The 14,795-nt window shown below is 39.9% G+C and overlaps 1 protein-coding gene and 1 non-coding gene across 3 annotated transcripts in view; both read left to right on the top strand.

The window, feature by feature from the left end:
• Positions 1-14,795, top strand: part of LOC134537530 (protein FAM43A) — a 247,627-nt gene that overhangs the window by 197,131 nt on the left and 35,701 nt on the right. The window lies entirely within an intron of this gene.
• Positions 5,221-5,300, top strand: Trnal-aag (transfer RNA leucine (anticodon AAG)). The gene has a single exon. It is a non-coding gene; the product is annotated as a tRNA-Leu (tRNA).

Here is a 14,795-nt window from a genome sequence, read left to right on the forward strand (position 1 = left end):
TTATGAAACTTTAACACACATTATTAACCCTTGTTACTAGACCTAAATAATGTGTTCAAGATGATGATTTAATGTTGTCGATTTATAATTTATTTTTGAGGAATAGATACTGTCGGCCTTAGCAAATAGCACTTCTGACAAAATTTGGCATAAGTGCTCTATACCAATACAGGATGAGTTCATATCTAGGAGCGTTGAATATCTACGGTAAACTCTTGTTTATGTCTTATCTAGACGACAGCGTGATGGCTATTATGGTGTAAATATAGGCCTACAACCCCCCCCCCCCCCAATCCCTTGCCCGAGGGGGTGATAAGTATAAATATTCATTCGCTTGGTGACTTAAAGTGCTGATTATTTATTTACGTGGACCTGGCAGGTCAGAATACAACTAGTCTTTCAGATGACTTTAACGGAAGGACCTTGCAAGTCACGCCACGCACTGAGATAACGATAACGTGAGTTTTTTTTTTTCCTTGCTGCCGCCGCGCCGCGTTCCTCGGTGTGGTTCGCCCTGCGTCGGACATCAACAGACGGCGCGGGTGCCGCTATCTCGGGTAAATATTGTACCTGTTCCCAGCCTCCCTCCCCCCTCCACCCTCCCCTCGCACGCTGCACCGGCACTTCACACCCGCGAGGCCTTGGCGCGCGGCGCAGATCTTGAACTTGGGACTTGGAGCTTTGGAGACCGCCTCCTGGTCTCTCGCCGCGCGAATCGCGACTGTCATCGCGTTGCTGAAGGCCCGCCACATTTTCGTCTCCATCTGTATTTAGAGACCGGAAAAATTCGCAGATTCATTCGGCGATGGGCTAGTATTCAAATACACATACCTTTATATATGATTTTGCTATTGGCTTGCTGTTCATCTGGACGAATCTCGCAGCCAATCATAAACCCTCAACCAAAGAAGGATCGTATCACACACAAACCAGATGAGACGACTCACAAGTCGGCAGCCAATGAACTTGCGTTATTTGCCCGAGTGTTCAAGGGAATGTGCAGTCTATATCCTGAAGGCCATCGAAACCGCGAATTTTTCCGGTCTCCATCTGTATTTGACAACGGGTGTCGGAGGGGAACGGTTGTAATGAACCAGTTCCTTGGTTTCTCTGGACGGCCCTGCTGGTTTTTATGTTACCGGACACTGGTTCCTTGCCAAGTCCTTGTGTACGGAAACTGGTCCGAGTTGGAAAGGTCCAGGAAAGCGACTATCTTCCTCCTGGGAATGAGAGAGGACATTTTAATCGGCTCGTAAAGCAATCACGCGCGGTGTTAATTGTTTAACGCCACCGACCGCCGATGGCTTCAGGGGAAGGAGGGGAAAGCGGACGAAGCAGCCCGAGAAAGCGCGGCGAGAACACAAGAGAGTGGATTATAGAGCGCGCTGGAAGGCTGCGGCGGCCACAAATCAAAACTCTGACGGCCCCGTGTCCCGAGCGAACGACCTCGGCGAAGCAGCGGCCGCTGAGACTCGAAGCTGAAACCGCTCTTGCCCGCAGGGACTGTTCTGAAGGGAAGAGGAGAGGCGGGCAGGAATATCGTGCCCCAGGCGAAGGATGGGCAGAAAATTTGTTTTGCACACCACAAAAATAGTGTGAAACAAAAGGCAAAAAAAAAATTCAAAGCAGTCATGAGGACTGCCGACAGATATGAAAACTTTTTCGCAGTTTTTACGAAAAAAATATTATTACAAACAAATTGGTTTTATCACGTTTGTAAAATAACTCCTAAATTACTATAAAATACGCATTGCATAGTAATTGTAGGTATTAAAAAAAATAAACAATGATGTTTTTAATTTTTAGGTTATATTGCTACAAAGACTCCGTTTTCTTCGTTATTCAAACTATATATCTATATGAGAATAGTAATATATTTTTATACTCACGTTTTACTGCAAAGTAATCGTATACTTAAGATTTAAAAGCGCAATAAGTTATACTAATAGGAACAGATATAAGGTTATCGTTAACACGTCACGTGACCATGTCGATGACGACTTACATGAATTTACTCCCTATTTACTTCCCATAGAAATTTTCACTTCAAAAATTAATTTGCTATTACTTTTTTTTTTAAATTTTACTCTATATCATTAATCATGTTTCCGATTGAGATCTTTGTTAAGTGAGTTTGTTTAACTTAAAATTTCACATATAATGTACATCACAGGAAAAAAAACTGTAAATTTGTTCAACAAATTCTTGTTTTTTTTTGCGTACATTCAATACGTTTTTGCTAATACTTAATGAATTCGTGCTTTTGAAAATTGCCTAATAATTTTAATTTTAATTGAGGATTCAAACAAGCACTAATGGAATATATAATTAAATATTTTTGTTATTGGAATTTATTTTGTTTCATCATCATTATTAATGCGCGCAGTTAATTCAGGGAACGGTTTATATATAACTTTTAATATTTGAGGTACTGGGACAAAACAAAGCATAAATGCCCGGGCAAGAATCCGAAAAATTACTACGAACATTTTTTTTGTGGCGATCACAGTTACTTTTAAGTAAATGCACACTTACTAATATCTAATTTTACATTATTAGTTCAGTTCCGGCAAAAAAAAAAAGAGTGTGTTTAACTCAATACACGTGATAAAGTGGAACTCCTTTGGTAATTCAAACCCCGACTCGTAAGTATATCGTAATGGGTAAAAAGAGAGGAAGAAGACAATTTTATTAATATTCATCTACCAAACAATAATTATTAATTAACAATAAATATTAATTACTCACTGTTGAAATACCCACACCATAAAGAAAAACTGCGCGTGTCACGGTTTCTTCAAATAATTCTGCCTTTTGGAACACGCCAACACTCTGAACGAAATAATATGAAATTCATACCAGGTAGCGCTATCTATGCGAGAAATGCAAGGACCGTCTCAACAGCGCTCTCTACGCTGCTGGTTGAACAAGGAGGAACGCGAGCGCGCTGGTAGCAATTTTAATATTCAAGGCATTCATAGCTGACTGTAGGTATAGGATTCCTATGTCTATTTTCTGAAAAAAAATAAAAAAAAAGCTCATGCGCACACTCGGTCTTAATCTTTCGTTCATCTATCTCCCTCAGTTATATTTGGGGGGGGGGGGGGGGGTTGTTTGTACGAATCTCATTGCACAAAAAAAGAAGAGAACTGAAAACGAGCCCAGCAACGTTTATGGCATGGTGCTCTCTTCGGATCTCTTTGGACGAGCATCTATTTATATTCTGTCCTTTTTTTTTCGCGTGGGGAACTTTTCATAGCAATGTTTCAGGAAGACGTTCCGTTAAAATTCGCCTTGAAATCGTGCTCGGATCGCGGCCAGAGAAATGAGGATGATAGGGGGGAAGGGAGAAGAGAACGCACCACGTGTGTCGGCTCCCGCCGGGCCGATGAACCCCTCCCAGGTGTGCGTCGTCTCGCCCGGACATGCGCGCGCCAGCTCGATCGCTGCCCCTGGGAGGGGGGCGGGCGGGCCTGGGCTTTTTTCCTTCCCTCCCCCGCCCCACGTTCACCCTGGACCGCCCCCGCGCGCTTGCTTCTCTGTGCTTTGTCCGGGATCTCGAGCAGCGAGCCACGTCACGGCGAGCCGGGGGAATATATATATATATATATATATATATTAATTTTCTAATATATATATATTTTTAATTTTACTCTATATCATTAATCATGTTTCCATTTGAGATCTTTGTTAAGTGAGTTTGTTTAACTTAAAATTTCACATATAATGTACATCACAGGGGAAAAAAACTGTAAATTTGTTCAACACATTCCTGTTTTTTTTTTTCGTACATAAATTACGTTTTTGTTAACAATACTTAATGAATTCGTGCTTATGAAAATTGCCGAATAATTTTAATATATTATACATACATACATACATACATACATACATACACATACTGTGCTTTCGCAAAACACTCCTTTGGAAACAAGTTACCAAAAAGAAAAAAAAAATATTGTTTAACTTTTTACAACACGTTGCTATGGTTATTTTTGCATATATTTAAGGAATACGTGTTTAGAGATAATACTGGGTATTTCTTACGCAAATTGGCGCATATAAATATATATATATATATACATTAAAAAAACGTAGAAAATAGATTCCGATATTCAGAATTTTGACTTTATTTTGTTTTATTATGCATCTTAGGACTCGAGTGAGGTTTTACGTGCCCTTGCACGTCCAGTGGACCACGAGGAAGGGGGGGGGGGGCGGCCAGCTTCCCACTTCCGAAGTGAAACAAACTTGTATGAGTACCTACGACACAAGCTGTAGTTAAAAAGAGTATCTTGGCTTCTTCTGGGTCGTGGCCGCGTCGCAGTCGAATATATCACCGTCGTTTCGGTCGACGTTTGCAGTCGCCGTCATCAGGGAAGAGTTAGCTACTGATGATGGCGACACTGCAATGTCGACCGAAACGACGGTGATTTCTTCATCTTCGACGCGGCCTACAACCCCAGAAGCCGAGCTACTTCAGACAATGGCCGCGAAAGCTTGCGTACCATCTTTGTAGTTATAAACTTTTTACCCTACCCTCTCAAACTATTGTCAGAAATAAATAAATAAATATATATTTATTTAATAAATAATCTTCTTCCTTCTGTTATTGTTTTATTATCACGTGTCATCGTATATCCTCATTTTCCCTCTGAAAGCGATTGAATAAAAAAAAATCTTCCCCTTCCGTTTGGAGCTGGATACGTCCTTACATTTCATATTAACGAAGGGCGCTGGTAAATTAAAACTGAACTCACTAGAATCTTATTTTTTGCGTGAACGAAAACCTCACAAAACTTGCCGAGTTCACTGCAAAGTGCAGTCTTTCCTTCTTTCCACGTTAGCCTACTGGTTAGCCTTTTTTTAATAACAAAGCGGAACACATAAATTTCGGAATTCCTAATCTGGCGTAGTTACTACGAAGGTTCATCTATGAGGAACTTGGAAGAACACCTGAACAATTTATTTACAACAGGAATTTGGTCTGTAATTTTTGACTTCTATCAAAATAATTCTGGAGTGGGTTTTACAATAAATTGCAAACAGTATAAATATTGTAAACCTGACGATGTGGGGGGTGATAGCATCTTCTTTTTGTGCCAGATCTGTATTGACCTTGTTGCATATCGAAACGTTTATGATTGCCGTTATTACCTACTGGGTATAAAAATTTACCAATTTGTAAATTATAAAAAATATATTTGCTGTTCCGTCAAGGGTAGCGTGGCCGAGCGGTCTAAGGCGCTGGTTGAAGGCACCAGACCGAAAGGGCGTGGGTTCGAACCCCACCGCTGCCACATCACTTTTTGTTTCGGTGACTTAGCTTGGTTTGACGTTCAGTAGTCTCGATCGTCAATGCCATCAATTATTTCCCTGATCTGGAGATGTAGTTGCTGCGGACGCAATAGTTGAATCAGATGCGTTAAGAGGTTTTTAAAAACAAAATTTTTATTAACAACGTCTTTTTTAGGCGTCTTGTTTACGGATCTGAAAGTTTGAAAATGCAGTATTTTAAAACCATAAATTACAACGTCTTGATTCTCAACTAAAGTTGAAAAATATATTTCCGGTGCAAATATTTCAACTTTATTTTCAATATGATTTTAATATTATTTTCAATATAATTTTCAATATTATTTACAAAATATTACAGTTTTCATGGCTCGAATATGATCTCAAAACTGCCAGTACTACATAACTTGATTACAGTTGCTTATTTGTAGTAATACTTTCTTGTATTTCCTCTTACGCATCGGCTGATTAACACTCAAGCCCACTTGCAAGGTTGTGACTTGAGGCAAAGGTAAGCATTTCTTCTTTTGACCAACCTGATAAGTTATTGCTTGGACTTTTAAGTACGTGACTCTGCAAGCGGCCTAAACTGATATTTCGACTCTCATATTTCTCATCCGATATGCAAAGTTTCGTTTTATATTTTGTAGCTGATGCGGTTGTTTTCATGTAAATGTACCAGTTTACAAATAATCTTTAAATTTACATTAATATTTATGTTTATTTATGTTCATAAAATTAATGACAACATGGAAGGGTGTTGTTTATTAAATTCAAATTACCTTTTATTTTTGTGTGTATCCTCGAGAGCAGTTTCACTTTCCTGTCTGCAGATTGATTTCAAGGTCGAAACTCGTGGCAGTCGGGAGACTCCCGAGATGTGGCAACACCGCTCCTTTGCCCGGACTCCGTCCCTTGTTTACGTCGGTTGCTCGCCATGCATAAGCAATGCAATTAAGGGCCAGAGGTGGGCGAATGATTGGGATGCCCCGCCTCCCTCCAGGCACCAACCCGCCCAGAAGTTCCCAATAGGTCGACAACCACCCCTTCCCTGGAGCCGCGACTGGCCTTCCGGCTCCCTACAAATCTGCATTCGCTGCGTCACCGACCAGGAAGGCTCTGGACTGTTCCACACGAATGTCGGGTTTCATCCCCGGGGGGGGGGGGGGGGGGGAGAGATATCACGTTTATGGATGACAGGCGCATGTTGGTTAAAAATGACGGTGACTGTTTAATTTAAAAAAATAATAATTTACTTTTCCGCCAGTTCTGCACGTTATAATCATGCCATTTGAGCACTAGCATCCCTTTTCTATAACGTCATCCGTATTAATGTTTACTGAACTTGTATTTAAGTTATGATCCTTAGAGAGAATTTAGGTACTTTTAAGGAATAGTTTACAAAAACAAAAACAGATCGTGGTGAGAAAGTCCATGGGCTGCAAGTTGTCCGTGGTTTAAAACCATTTTCATGTTAGACGTCATGATTAAGTCAGCCCATGTACTAGTAGTTTCAGTATGGTGAGTAGGTGAGAGTTGGCAGATATTAAGGTTAAAATATGCAAGAATAGCATATAGCGCGTATGGCTAGTTTCGTGAAGGAGGTTAGTGTTGAAATCACCCGATATGACCTGCCAACCCTCCCGCTTTAGGCGGGAGACTCCCGATTTTATACCCTTTCTCCCGCCCTCCCGATTTGTCATTCAAATCTCCCGTTTTTTGGTTCTGTTTCTCTTGAAGTTTTTAATGCAATAAATTTATGGAATTAATATGTTTGTACCATTATTCCGTACAATCGTATAGTAACTACTGTTCGTACCATAACGTGTAGATATTTTAATAGCCTAAATGCTCACAATTGTCGGCTAAAACGCTTGGTTAAGCGTACATCTAAGAAAGAAACGTAGTTATTTACGATAATTATGGGAGCTGTTTTGGTACACTTTCGTCATTGGTGTTTATTAGCCAACCAGAAAAAGGTTTCATTTGTTTTCCAAGATGGCGTGTTTTGTCAACATTGTAAACTGTGTTTTCGGTGGTGTTAGTTTAAAATAAAGACGGAGTGGATTAATAATGAGTTTATGATACCACTGTTTACATTCGTGCCCAAATTCGCTTCGGTTTGTCAGCCGGCTATGTGTGAATTGTTTGTTCGACCTGAACAAATTCGCCTTTGTTCGCGTCTGTGCTCACAGACGAAGTGTAGAGGTAGCATTATAGTACAGTCTATGAGTTTATTTAACGGTGTATTCATAAAAATATGATTTTGTGGAAGCAGTTGCGTGATGAGTATTTTGTACGTGTTGTTTAGTTGTAGGCCTACTCCGCAATAGGGATTTAATAGAAATGACTCTAAGTAACCTTAAAGTTGGAGTATCTTGCTGTGTACAAGAAGACATTTAGTGACGAATTTCCGTGCATTTTTCAATCGAGGAAAGGTGAACATGCTGCATTTTGTTCTTTGTGTCGTGATTTTTCCGTCTCGCATGCCGGAAAGGGCGACATTGTGAAGCATATAAATACGAAGAAACATGCTGTCAATTCTATGGCATCAAATCAGAAATTAGACATTTTTCGTGACACAAGTCGGAAAGAAGATAGTGTGACAAAAGCAGAGTGTTTGTTAACGTATTTTATTTTAGAAAATAATTTGCCCATTGCTTGTGCTGATCATGATGGTTTACTCTTTAAATTTTTTTTCAAAATTTACAAAATAAACAAAATTTTCCCGGGCTCCACTAAAAAACCACCCGCTTTTGGACTGGCCAAAGTTGGCAGGTATGTGACATGTTTTCTTGCCATTTGGATTGTCTCAAGTTACAATGCGTGTGGTGTTTCGATAATTTTCAATGTGTCTGAACTGCCTTCAAAATACTGCTTCAACAAAAATAAACCTGTGATTGTTTGTGGTAACAAAAAAAAAAGATTAATGGAATATTCATGCAAGGAAATTTTATATTTGCATTTTATATTCCGATGATTTTTAGAGTGTTGTTTGATTGAAAGACTGTTCCAATTCAATTGTCGTTTTAGGTCCGCCGGTTCGGACAGTTCCCGCCGGCGTGCCGCGGAGTGCAAGAACAGGTCTTCGTAGTGATCAGTCTGTGGCGCCTGGGAGAGTTCGAGGACCTGTGGCCCCCCCCCCCCCCCCCCCCCCCCCGCGCTCCCTTACCACCTCCTCGAGGCCGGAGCACCGCAGAGACGCACTTTCTCTCTTCCGTCGCCGCCGCAGACCCGGTGTCTTCGGCGACCGCCGCGCCGCGAAAGTGTTCGTCGTCGGCATGGCCGCAGCCTCCCCCCCCCCCCCACCTCCTGAGGCGCCCCAATCCGCGCAGCGTGCGGAGAAAACCCGGCGACGCCATCTTGGCTCCAGCAGCTTTAACCCTGTGGATATCCCCCTTCCCCCTTCCCCAATTAGATTTTTCCAAATTTCGGCTTCGTTGACCACGTTCTGGAAAGTCAGGAGAGTTTAAAATTGGTCGGGTAAGGCGAAATTGGTAAAGGAAAAGTGAAGGAATTTGCTTTTAAAACCTCGAATACTCATGTAAATTTCTCAGTGATAGTATCATTTTTTGGGGTATGCCACCACCCAGACTTTGGACACAATTTTATATTCCAGATGGTGTCGCACACACTGTAAAATGGCGCATGCAGGTTTTTTTTCAAACTAGTTCAAGTGCAGCTATATGGATGGTGGAGCCTAGATTGTTGTTTCTTTCAGATAATTGCAAAAAATAGTTAAATTTTCTAAATATTCGTCAGGAAAATATGTATTTTTGGTCGTGTTGAAGTCAGGGAAAATTTGACGTGACAACGTCTAATAAATCGATGAACGCCGGCTGCACGCACGAAAAAGTGTCCCGTTACGCACATTGTCCCGTTACGCTGTGTCCCGTTACGCTCATTGTACGCTTGCGCAGCATCTATCTCTCTTCCACTCGATTGGAACAACCATCGATTTGACTTTTTCGAGGCACATTAAACTTGAAACACTCCCATTCGTTTCCTACTTTTCCTATCATCGTCCTATCCTTAACAGAATAGCACAGATTGGAAGAAGTTAAATAGCAAACATTTATGAAAGTAATAGTTAAAATAATCCCTTCGTTAAAGTAAAAAAACATATTTGAATTAATGAATGCAAATAAAAGTAAATTTATCAATTAAATTGTAGATTTCATTTCACTCCTTCTTTGTATCCATACAAAATAGTGATAATTCAATAAAAATGATTCAATTTTATTCATAAAAGTATGCAATCATTTCATCAATGTTTTGTTATGACGTCACGAAAAACTATCGTCCGTAAACCGACTTTACAGACAACCAATTTTTTTCTACAGATTTGTGAGAACATCCTGTTAAAAAAAAAAGTTTATAATTTAATGGATTGCCTTAATACACTGCAAAAAAATAATATTTTTTACAAGGAAAATCCTTGGAAACGTAGTTTCCAACGATATCAGTTGCAAGACTGCAAGGCAGAGCTTTATAAAATTGCAAATGGTACAAAACTCTGCCTTCGAAATTTACAAGGATATATTTGGCAACTGAGTTTCCAAGGACAATGTATGATAGTAACCGGCTCTACAAATAGTTTCCAAGGACAGTGTATGATAGTGTTTGGCTCTAGACATAGTTTCTCCTGTAGGATCATTGGTTCGCTGTGCTATAAATGTGAAATAGTGAGAACTGTTCCAAATCAGTCAAATTTAATGCAGTATAGGTTTTTTATAACTGATCTACTTGAAACTATGACTTACAGCTTGCTTCAGTGACTGCAGTTCACTGTCCACTGGTTCAGATGTTGAGTTTTAACAATTCTTTTTTTTTTGAGTTATGCGTAAAATTGGCTTTATTATCCTTACTCCACTTATCTGAATAATACCAGAATCATTACTTAAAAACTATAAAATACGAGCTGTTCCACATGTCCTTGTGTAACAAATTACTACATCCAGATTTGGCGCAAGTCCAGTGTAGAGATCCTTCTCCTTTACGGGATTTATGTGAAAACATCGACAAAAATAAAGCGTCTCACAAAAGCCCACCTTGAATACGACCGGTGTAACCGGTTAACCAGTTTAGTAAGAAGGCCACATCTTTCCTCCTCTCTTCTTTCCTGGACGGTTAAGTCACGTGAGGACTTCTTCTTTTAAAGTGTTCCCACTTTCAGTAAGTTTGTGCGAGCAGCATGCGATTGTTCACGAAGCTGACACGAAATACAATATTGATTTAAGAATACGAATCAGTGGGAGCAGATCTACATCCTCAGGATAGTCGACATATTCGGATTTTCGCCACTGTTCAAAAAAAACTCCGGATAATTGAGTGGACAACATTCAGGAGAACCGAAACTGTGTATAGGTTACTTTCTGAGGTACCTTACTCGCTGTTGATGAAGTGTAAAAAAAAAACCGCTGTAATTTACCTAAACATTCGTTAGTGAATAATTAGCATAAATGCGTAAGTTGGAGAAACCACTATTGTAATACTAGACAGTTTGTTATTTTTAGTTAGTTCATATTTATGTTTTAGCACGTAAATTTTAAACGTTAAACTAGGCACATCACTTGCACTGGGACGGAGTTGGTAAGGTAACTTGGCCATATCAAACTGAATTTAAAAAAAAAATACTAATTTGTGTTTTTCTGTTATGTGAACATCAGTTGTTTTCATTAACTTGCTTTAAAATCACGTTAGAACAATGCCACTGTCAGATCCACTTGTGTAACACAGTGAAATGAACGACGGTTCACCACATTAATCTCCACGAGTGCTACGAGGAAAAAAGACATTTTCCGGAAATTTTTACGTAATTCCTCTGATAAGTGATTGAATAATTCGACACACATATACGCACGAAAAAAAAAATCTACAGCGGCAAAATATTGTTGACTCGGTATTCGTTCGGTTGCACAAAAAACCAATTCATTCCAACTTGGAAAAAAAAAACTAGATTTCCCATTTGTAACCAAACTGTTATTCGGAACAAAAAAAAAAACATATTTAGTTGATGAAAAAACAAAGTTGGCAACACCGCCGAGCGGGTTGGAAGAGGGGGGGGGGGGAGAAGGAGGAAGAGAAGGATGGTAGACTCCCCCCTTCCTCACCGCCTCACCGTATCCTCGCCTAGCTGGACTTGTAGCCCGGGTCTGGGTCGGGCTGGATCCAGCTTCCAGCATCAAGGAATTCCTCCTTGGCTCGTGGCGAGCCGGCCTATCGCGTTAGCCTACTTCTGGTTCCTCCTTGGAGCGGGTCTCTCGGCGCCCGGGATCCAGATTGCCTTTCGGTTCATGTTACCGAGCTGCCTGGTGCTTCTAGCGCGGTGCTGTTTCCACGTCGGCATTTATTTTTTTTTAATTTGTAAATGGAACATAAACATTTTAATTGTAAGGTTGTAAATTTACATGAAGGAAAAAAGAAACTGTACCACCACAAAATAGTGATCGCAGTAATACTGGGTTCGGATTCGTACTCTGGCATTTATGCTTTATGTTCATTTTGCGTTTATTTTTTTCAGGCGCACATTATATAGAATATGCTAGTTGTAGACTGTTCATTAATTCATGTTGAAACTATCTATGAAAGGGTTCTTATTTTTTAACAAAAAAAAATTGACACTACTACGAATAGTAGTTCGTTTCGCTTTTACGTTTTGTAAAAATTACCCTGTCGTACAAAAAAAATACAACAAAAATAATTTTGCGAGGTCCAGAAAAAGTCCTGAAATTGGTTCACCGGGTATTTTATGACATCTTGAAAAATCACTCCAGGCAATTTTTACTGAGAAGGTTCCTTACTGTATAGGTCGTGTCCGTTCCTTTCCCCAATATCCGTGACTTGTTTTGAAGCGATGTTAAGAGGCCACTCCTTTGTTTCAGGGGCACTACGCAACCCACGTTAACCTCATAAGATTCAATGCTATTTTCATTTTGCTTATAACTAATTAACTAATATAGATTTCGAAATGATGCTTGCTTGATATGTAAGAAAACGATGCTCTTATCAAAGCCCCTTTCTTCAAAAACGTGCTTAAATTATGGTTTTATACTAATCTTTACTAATATGCATAAGTGTATCGTCTAGGTTTGAACCATAATTTATGCACGTTTTTGAAGAAAGGGGCTTTGATAAGAGCATCGTTGTCTTGCATATCAAGCAAGCATCATTTCGAAATATATATTAGTTAATTAGTTATAAGCAAAATGAAAATAGCATTGAATCTTATGATGTTAACGCGGGTTGCGTAGTGCCCCTGAAACACTGGAGTGGCCTCTTAAACGGAAATAAAATTTAAAAAAAAAATGCCTTAATTTTGTTAATTTCAATGTACGTCGGTCGTGTAGGAATGTGAGTGGTCGCTGTGAAGGCGTTTCTTCTTTTCTTCTTTCTTCTCTTATTTTTTTAGGGAAAGGGGAGTACACCTGTGTCGGGAAGGTCGCGCATCTTGACGTAAAGGTTGCTTCCACTTTCCAGGAGGATGTCTCTGTGTCGGCGCCTTCTCAACGTGTCTAAGACCGACATGCTGTAACACCGGTGAACCTTACACGTGTTTCGCGATGGCCACGAAAACCCATGGAATCACGAGAAAGTAGGGAAACTGAAGGACTGTTTACAAAAAAAACACGAAAACGGCGCTAAATAAGCAGCAGTGGTGTCGCAAGTCACGGAAATTAACCTCCTCCAACAAACCTTTGCTAACTTATTTTTGTTTAGGTTTGTATTTTTTTTTTTAAAATCGGTTACGTTCCTGCGAATCGTAAGAAATTTGCATCACATTAGCTCACGTTGAATTTTGGTTATAAGTACACTGAAAGGTTTGTTAGCCTCAACAAAATATTTGTTTATATATGGCGAAATAAATATATTTTGTTAATTCAAACAAATATTTTGTAGTAGGAAAGGTTCTGTTGACCCAACAAAATGATTTTGTCAAATCAAATGTATATTTGGTTCGGTGTAACAAATTATTTATGTTACTTACCGAGTTTGGTTAAACTAACAAAATATTTTGTTCAACCAAGTAAATATTTGTTTTGCCATATATAAACAAATATTTTTTTTTTAAATTCAAACAATCCTTTTTCTCTGTGTATATGTAGATTTTAAAAAAAATCACTCTCTGATGAAATAAAGAAGACTTGATGTAAGTTTTTGGACATACGCCATTGCTAAGCACATGCATGTCTGTAGAAAAAAAAACACAAATTAAGCAAAAAATTGCTGTTGTCAGGATATAAACAAATAAAGTTGACCATATTCCAGTTGTGGAGTACCTATTGCGTGGTGTTTACATCCTGGCAACAGCAATTTTTTGCTTAATTTGTGTTTTTGTCATTTGTGTTTTTTTTGTAGTTTTCTTCTACAGGCATACATGTGCTTAGCAATGGTGTATGTCCAAAAGCTTACATCAAGTCATGCACTCCCATTGCACAAATCTTTCAAAGATAATGTGAAATAAAGAAGCTTTCAGGTTCTGAAAGAGAGCTGAAATCGGTTGACCAGGTGGTTGCGGTCACCCTGGCATGTGCGAGGGCACAGAAGGCCGACGGGGGCAGTGCTCGCTATAGCGTGTGTCAGTGCGGGCGGGAGGGGAGGGTGGCAGGGGGGGGGAGGTTGTCCGGATTCCAGCGCGTCGCGGTCCGGGCCACAGGAACAGGAAGTGAGAGCGCGATGGCCGTGTTCGCTGACGGATGCGGCGGTCAGCCGTCCCGATAGAGCCGCCGCGACCCGTGTGTGCCAATTTGGGTCAGCCCCCCCGGTCAGGGTGGGGGGGGGGGTGACCATCCTCCCGTGACGACAAGCCTGTGTCCACGTGACCCGTCACGAATACCACGTGTTTTTTTTTTTCAAAGGAAAGCCTGTGATGTACATTCTATATTGCACAGACCCGAATACTCACGTTGGCAAGCCTTCTTTTCACAGGCTAGAGAGCCAAACCCGAAGTTCCCCAAAGTTCATGCTCGCTTTTTTTTCCCCCCCGTTCTATCTCATTGTATAAACCGGTGTGGCATTAAATTTTGCGGTCGATTAGGATAGGTTAGCTACATTATAAATACTTTAAAACATTGTGGATGGTTGGTTATATTATGTAAGTATAGCTACGTTAAAAATACTGTAAAATCATTTTATGGTTGCTTAGCAAATAACTTTTTAATATGTAGCTATCCAGGGCTAGGAAACCGTTTAAATGATTTCACAGTATCTTTAATGTAGCTATCCTAACCAAATCAAACCTCCACAATGTTTTAAAGTATTTATGATGTAGCTAACCTAACCTAATTGACCATTAGTTATCATGAGTTGTATATTTATTTACAATGAACAAAAAAAAAACCCCCGAAGATGCACGATCGGACGTTTGGCTCTCTCGTCTGTGAAAAGAAGTTTTGCCAACGCGAGTATTCGGGTTTGTGCAATATAGAATGTAAATCATAGGCTTCCCGTTTTCAAAATGTTGCAGATGAAAATAAATAAATAAATAAATATGTGCTCGA

This window comes from Bacillus rossius, chromosome 12 (assembly GCF_032445375.1).
Source record: "Bacillus rossius redtenbacheri isolate Brsri chromosome 12, Brsri_v3, whole genome shotgun sequence".
Taxonomy (NCBI): domain Eukaryota; kingdom Metazoa; phylum Arthropoda; class Insecta; order Phasmatodea; family Bacillidae; genus Bacillus; species Bacillus rossius.